Source organism: Heptranchias perlo, chromosome 29, assembly GCF_035084215.1.
Source record: "Heptranchias perlo isolate sHepPer1 chromosome 29, sHepPer1.hap1, whole genome shotgun sequence".
Lineage (NCBI taxonomy): Eukaryota > Metazoa > Chordata > Chondrichthyes > Hexanchiformes > Hexanchidae > Heptranchias > Heptranchias perlo.
Window position 1 is genome coordinate 11,108,615 of NC_090353.1, and position 7,202 is coordinate 11,115,816.

The window sequence follows — 7,202 nt, forward strand, 5'->3', positions numbered from 1 at the left end:
CCATCACCCCCCCCGACCCGCCGTCTCCCCACACTCCCCCGACCCACCGTCTCCCCACACTCCCCTCCCTGACCTGCCGTCTCCCCACACTCCCCCTCCCACCCAACCCTCCGTCTCCCCACACTCCCCCGACCCACCGTCTCCCCACACTCCCTCCCCGACCCGCCGTCTCCCCACACTCCCCCCCCACCCAACCCTCCGTCTCCCCACACTCCCCCAACCCGCCGTCTCCCCACACTCCCTCCCCCACCCAACCCGCCGTCTCCCCACAACCCCCCTGACCCACCGTCTCCCCGCCCCCCCGCCCCGCCGTCATCCCACACCCCGCCCACCACCCGCCCCGCTGTCGCCCCACCTCGCCGTCGCCCCGACCCCTGCCCCGCCCCCACACCCCGCCCACGCGCCGTCACCCCACACCCCGCCCACCACACGCCCCGCCGTCGCCCCGCCCCGCCGTCTCCCCACCCCCACGCCGTCTCCCCACCGTCTCCCCAAGCCCCACCCCGTCTCCCCACCCTGACCCGCTGTCTCCCCACAGCCCACCCCACGCCGTCTCCCCACACCCAACCCGTCTCCCGCCCCGCTGTCTCCCGCCCCGCCGTCTCCCCACACCCCCGCCGTCTCCCCACACCCCTGCCGTCTCCCCACGCTCCGCCCCGCCTCCACGCCCCGCCCCCGTCACCCCACACCCCAGTCTCCCCACGCCCCAGTCTCCCCACCCCGCCCATCTCCCCACCCCCCGCCCCGCCCATCTCCCCGCCCATCTCTCCACCCCCCGCCGTCTCTCCACCCCCCGCCCACCGCCTTTTCCCCACACCCCGCCCCACCCCCCGCCGTCTCCTCAAACCCCACACCCCCCCGCACCCAACCCGTCTCCCGCCCCGCCGTCTCCCCACCCCCCACCCCGACCCGCCGTCTCCCCAAAACCTTTTACCCCCACCCCACCCTCCCCTCCCAACCCCATCACCCCACCCCAGCCCCCACAATCTCCCCTCTCCCCACCCCACCCCACCACCCACGTATCCCCACCCCACTCCCCCAGTCCCGATCATCCTCCCCAACCACCCACCATTCCCCTCCGTTCCCCCCCAGAAGAAAGGAAAAAAAATAGAAAGAAGTAGCAGCCAGACACGAGCAACTACAATTACCCTTTAATTGACTTCCGGATGTGCCCCATAAGGAGTACCTCAGGAGTGGCCTTAAAGGGACAGACCAAGTTAAACACACTTCCATCTTAGCTAATTATCACAACCATGCTCCAGATCCCAGACTACCCGGGAGCACCCCTTGGACGATCAGATTAGTACAAAAATATAACAGTGGCTTAAATTTGAGTCAATTCTAAGCATGGGCAGGATCCAGAAACAACATTAAATTATTCTCATTGATATCCGCCCTGCCTCCTCACCACTGGTGTCACAGACCCATTTTTAATTAAACCATTAGCTGAGCAACAGGGACTTATCTATTACAACCTCATTACTTTAGCAACAGAGTTCACTGTGCTCTGGCACTACAATAGATGCCTTTAGGATTGTATATTTTTTAAACTGGTTAACTATGGCTCCCTTGATGGCTCAGCTAGTTAAGTAAGCAGCTGAACTTTGCATCCCAGTGGAGGATTCAATCTCCAGTCTACGTTGTGTTAGATGGTGTCCATTTGGGAGTAGATAGGAGGAGATACAATTGGCTCCAGTAGGAGGGGGAAAATCGGCCAGCCTTCCTGCCCCTGCTCACTATCACTGAGCCCTTCTGTAGGTGTATGGGTGGAGGTCAGTTGAGGACAGGATCGAGCTTGGATGTGACTTCCCACACAAATCCGCCCCCTCCTTCCCGCCCTTCATTGTCTAATAGCCTGGCAACACTCGCGGTCTCGGCTCACACATGAAGAATGGACATTTTGGCAAGGTATGAAAGGCTGCCTGGTGCCCAAGGGTTAAATTATGAGGACAGGTCACATAGACTAGGCTTGTTTTCCCTTGAATACAGAAGATTAAGGGGTGATCTAATTGAGGTGTTTAAGATGATTAAAGGATTTGTTAGGATAGATAGAGAGAAACGGTTTTCTCTGGTGGGGGAGTCCAGAACAAGGGGGCATAGCCTCAAAATTAGGCCGTTGAAGGGTGATGTCAGGAAGCACTTCTTTACACAAAGGGAAGTTTGTCTCCACAAAAGCTGTTGAGGCTGGGGGTCAATTGTCCAAACTGAGATTGATAGATATTTGTTCGGGAAGGGTATTAAGGGTTACGGAACCAAGGCTGGTAGATAGAGTTAAGATACAGATCAGCCATGATCTAATTGAATGGCTTGAGGGGCTGAATGGCCTACTCCTGTTCCTATGTACTTAAGCAAGGAGTCAGTGCCTTCAAGAGCAGGAGTAGGGGCAGAGGGAGAAAAGTGGTGAGAAAGGATTAATAATGAAACAGTTTTATTAAGATGGCTAATGAGAGCAACAGATTTCTTTTTGGTGCATTGCTTCAATGAGTTCTTCTGAAGACTATTGCACAGCAGGTGACAGTCTTCAACCAGCAGTCCTCATTTGAAGGACCCCAGCTTTATGAAACAATCAGTAAATTTACTGTCGAGGAAAATGTATTAGAGGAACCTTTGGAAAACTTAGGCCCCAATATCACCAGGGAGGTGGGATGGCAGCGGGAGGGGGGCGACTGGGCGCGTGGGTAACCTACCCAGTGAAATCGGTCCATTCCCCACGTGATCGCGGGTAAATTGGAGGCACTTACCGTGGCTTCCGGGTTTCCCGTTGTCAACCTGCGCAGCAGGCGGACTGCACACCCGCATCACAGGCTGTCAACTGGAGGAGCCCTATTTAAAGTGGCAGTCCTCCAATACTGCTCCCGCTGCAAAGAACCAAAATTATAGAATGGAGTAGACGAGGGGAAAGGATGCTCCCAGATTTACCGATGCCTCACTCCAGGTCCCACCGGATGGGGTGAGGAGGAGGAGGAGGGATATTTTCTATCTGGCGGACGGGAGGAAGTGGCCTGTCTCTGCCACCAAGAAGGCCTGGCTCGAGGTGGCAGAGGAGGTCACCAGCAGCAGCAATGTCTCCCGCACATGGATCCAGTGCAGGAAGCACTAACTATGTCAGCCAAAGTGAGTACACTTATTCTCCTACAATCTGTCTTCCACATCACCGCCCCCACCCCCTAACTCATCCTACACTGCCAACATTACTCTATCACATCACTCCTCACACCCACTCAAAGCTCATCCTCAACTTACCTGCACTTCCTCACCTCCCTAGTACTCATCCCACCACTACCACCCAACCCAATCCTTATACAATCTCATGGCTCTGTCTCATACTCACCCTCTGATGCATCTCTTTCACGGTCAGCCTCACCCAAACCAATGCATTCAGCGGTTGGCCACGTCACCATCCCTCACTCACGCCTTTCTACTTTCTCCCCTTATAGGAGAAGAGAGCCCAGAATGCCCGGGAGAGGGCGAAGACCGGAGGGGGGCCGCAACATCTGGTCATCCTCACAGACGCAGAGCAGGAGGCTCTTGAAGTGAGCCACACCCTCGAGTGCCTGTCCGTCGGGGACGAGAAACAGGCATCCGACAAACGTCTGGTGACAGAACTTTAACATTCAGCACTCACAATAGCAAATGATGTTAACATGCCTTGCTACCTTCAGCACCTCAACATCTGTCATCATGCTTAATATTGCCTTCTGTTCTCTTACAGGGCCTTCAGCAACCGTCGAGACGGCGGAGGGCGATTCCTCAGAGGACCAGCCGGTCTCTGAGGGGGCACTGTCACATCTGAACGAGCCATCCACCAGCGCAGATACACACGCCTCGGTGGGTCCCGGTCCTCACTTAGTTGGGGTCGCACAGGGTGAGTCACCACACATGTAAGCACGAGCAGACACTGGTGGCAGGAGCAGCTGAGGAGTGTCCACGTCAATGGGCGCATTCTTCTCCAGGCTCTGCTCAGCTGGACACAGATGCTGAACCCTTGGGGCCATCCATGAAAAGGAGAATGATCGAGAGGCAGCAGCGCATTTGCGAGGTGCTGGAACAAGTGCCACGCGCACTGTCCACAATCGCGCAGAGGATGGAAGAGTCCAACTCCTGCATGAGTAGAATGGTGGCTCAGGTACAGGAGGGAATCTCTGAGATAGTGTCGCGGGTAAGTGTGGGAATGTCTGCGATGGAGGGAAGGCGAGCCTTCATCGAGCTTCAAGCACGGCTCACAAATGAGTCCATTGAGGACCTGACAACGGCCCTTCGGACTCAGGGTGAGCAACTTTCTGCCACCTTAAACAGGCAGGCAGACACTCTGGCACAGGCCTTGCAATGCTTCACACATGTCCTCGAAACTGTCATCCAGCAAGGTGGTAGGAGTGATGTGGGCCTGGCCCAGGAGAGCGATGATGGTGAAAGGGGACATGGAAGTGGGGACGCCACTCAAAGTGCCCCCACACCTCACCCGTTGCCCCCTCTCAACCAGTACCTGCAATGCTGCCTCCTCTCCAGGTGGCCAAGTCTGCCCCTGCACAGGTGCAGGTGGAGCAGTCTTTGGAGGGGCCCTTACGGGCACCCAAACCCAGAGGGCATAGGCCCAAAGCATCTAAGCAGTCAGGGCAAGAACAAGAGCAACCTGCCATTACCTCTGCTGCAGCCACAGGGGAAGCACCACGTAGGAGTACTCATAAGCATAAGGCAAAGGTTTTGTGAGCACAAAAGGGATGCACAAGAGTGTTTGACGGTTTGTCATGTTTTTTATTTATATTTGATTTTTGTTTATGGCACATTAAATATTATTATTGTCACCACTACTGCCACGTTTTGGTCATTCTTGACAGGCTTGTGTAATAAGTCCCTTTCTTGAGGTTCACCATGAACACCCACACTTGATGCCACCCACTGGGTCACCCTACAGCGGGTGTATGTGTAGTTGCACGACTATTTTGTGCAGGTGCCTGTGGCGCAGCACTGTGCTGTGGAGCTCCACGTGGTGGAGGTGGACGGCGTGCCTGGCGAGGCCGGTGATGTCGGTCATCCTCGGATGAAGTGGTGAATACAGCTATGGCGCCCCCATCCTGACGGTGTGAGTTTGAGGGGGTCCGCAAAGTAAGTAAATGTGTTTGCACAGCAGAGTTTAGGGTATAAATTAAGCATTTTGAGTGGAAAGACAAAGGTGTTGCAGCCAAAACTTTGTCTGAAGTGACAGAGTGCCCTGCTGCAATAAATGAGGTTTTCCCCCCACCTGTCAAATAATCCTTTGCATCTCCCACTGGCTGCTGGCGAAACACATCTGTTTCAACAGGGAGTGTTTCCCACAGCACGGGAAACACGCTGAGGATCCTTCAAAATTGCACCCCTGCCAAAACCTCCAGTCAGTGAGGTCTGTCAAGTACCTCAAGTATCTGAATAACTATGTAAAGCAGCATCCCGCCGGCTTTAATTGCCGGTGGGAGTCCCGCATGCGGGAGCTGCGCGCACACCCGAACTCGTCACCGGGGAACCCGGAAGTCAGCAGGTTGGAGCCGGGCTCTGAACCCGCTCCGTGATTCCGCCATTTTAGGAGCCACCCCGCCCCCAACGCACCCGCTCAGCCATCCGAAAATCGGCCCCTTATTGTCCAAAGTGCTCTGTCAGAGAACACTTGGAGATGTGACTTCCTCTTAATCTCCTGCTGAAAGAAACCGCACCGAGTCACAGAATATTTTTGAAACCATAGAGGGAGAAATTCAACTTTGTTTCGATAGTCACGATCTGCCCTGCCAGTCGCCACGTTGGAAGCGGGAGACTTTTAGGTCCAGGGCACTCATCTGAACATAAGTAGGCCATTCAGCTCCTCAAGCCTGTTCCACCATTCAGTTAGATCAGGGCTGATCTATGTCCTAACTCCATCCACCCGGCTTGGCTCTATTTCCCTTAATACCCTTGGGCTAGCAAAAATCTATCGATCCCAGATTTAAAACTATTAATTGAACTGGCATCTACTGCTTTTTGTGGGAGAGAGTTCCACACTACCACCCTTTGCGTGAAGAAATGTTTCCTAACTTCTCTTCTGAATGGCCCGGCTCTGATTTTAAGGTTATGTCCCCTTGTCCTAGACTCCCCCACCAGCAGAAAAAAGTTTCTCTCTATCTACGCTCTGAATTCCTTTCAAAATCCTAAAAACAGGCGTTGGGTACCTTGCATATGCAAAATGGGTGCCTCAAGCTGGGTGTCGGACCCCAGAGCACAATTCAGGTGCAAATGGACAGATTGTGCGCCGTGCAAGCATCACCTCGTTGTACCAGATCTTGAGCAGCCTATCCAGCGATCCTTAAAGGGACCACTGGAGGCCGGACACAAACTTGTAAAAGCGGTATTTCTGTGGAGCCAGGAACAGTCCCTCTCCACTTTCCCCACCCCAAGACCTACCTGCGGGTTGGGTTGGGTTGGGTCTGATTGGAGCCTGGCGGATATCGTCAGGCCCTGACTGGCAGTCTGGTTTAGGATGCCGATGCCGAATTTGGCTCAGACCTCAGACTGGCAGGGACCGGTGGGCAAAGCACTGATTGACGCCCATATTGAGAGCAAGTCCAATTTCTCAGCCATAGAACTGTCTTCCACACATGTTGAAATTGGACATAATATCTTGCAGGGCACACTGAACCTCAGACTTAAATTCCTAATGTGTGTTTCCATTGGATGAAGCTCTGCATTGGGAGTGCTAATTGGTAAAATCTACCCCTGTATCTTATCTTCCTACTCGGTATATTGCATCCCTTGGGTCTGAATATTGAATTTAACAATATCAGACCTTGCCTGTTTTACCCATTTTCCTGTCACTTTCTCCCATTCAGATTCTGTTTTGTTCCTTGCACCTTCTGGCCTCTCATCACTTCTTTAGAGCCATTTAATTTTGAAGCCCTCCGGGATTGCTTATCCAGTTTATCGAGTAACTCCAGTGGCTGTTGTGCAGCCCTGTGCCAGAATAAGAAAGAACAAGAGGCAATTAAAGTGCTGTAGGTTCTGATAGTCGAGTGTTTCAATCAGCTGGAGTTCTCCTATTCCAGGATAGACCCCACTGGAGACCGCACTACAGCTGTCAGCAGATTGCTTGTGATAGCACTTTCAAATGCAAATAGTATTCTGATCAATGTAGGACTACATGGGACACACGCACCCTTTGCTCGAGCCAATCCTACTGTGTGATCTGTCTGGTACTAATCAGC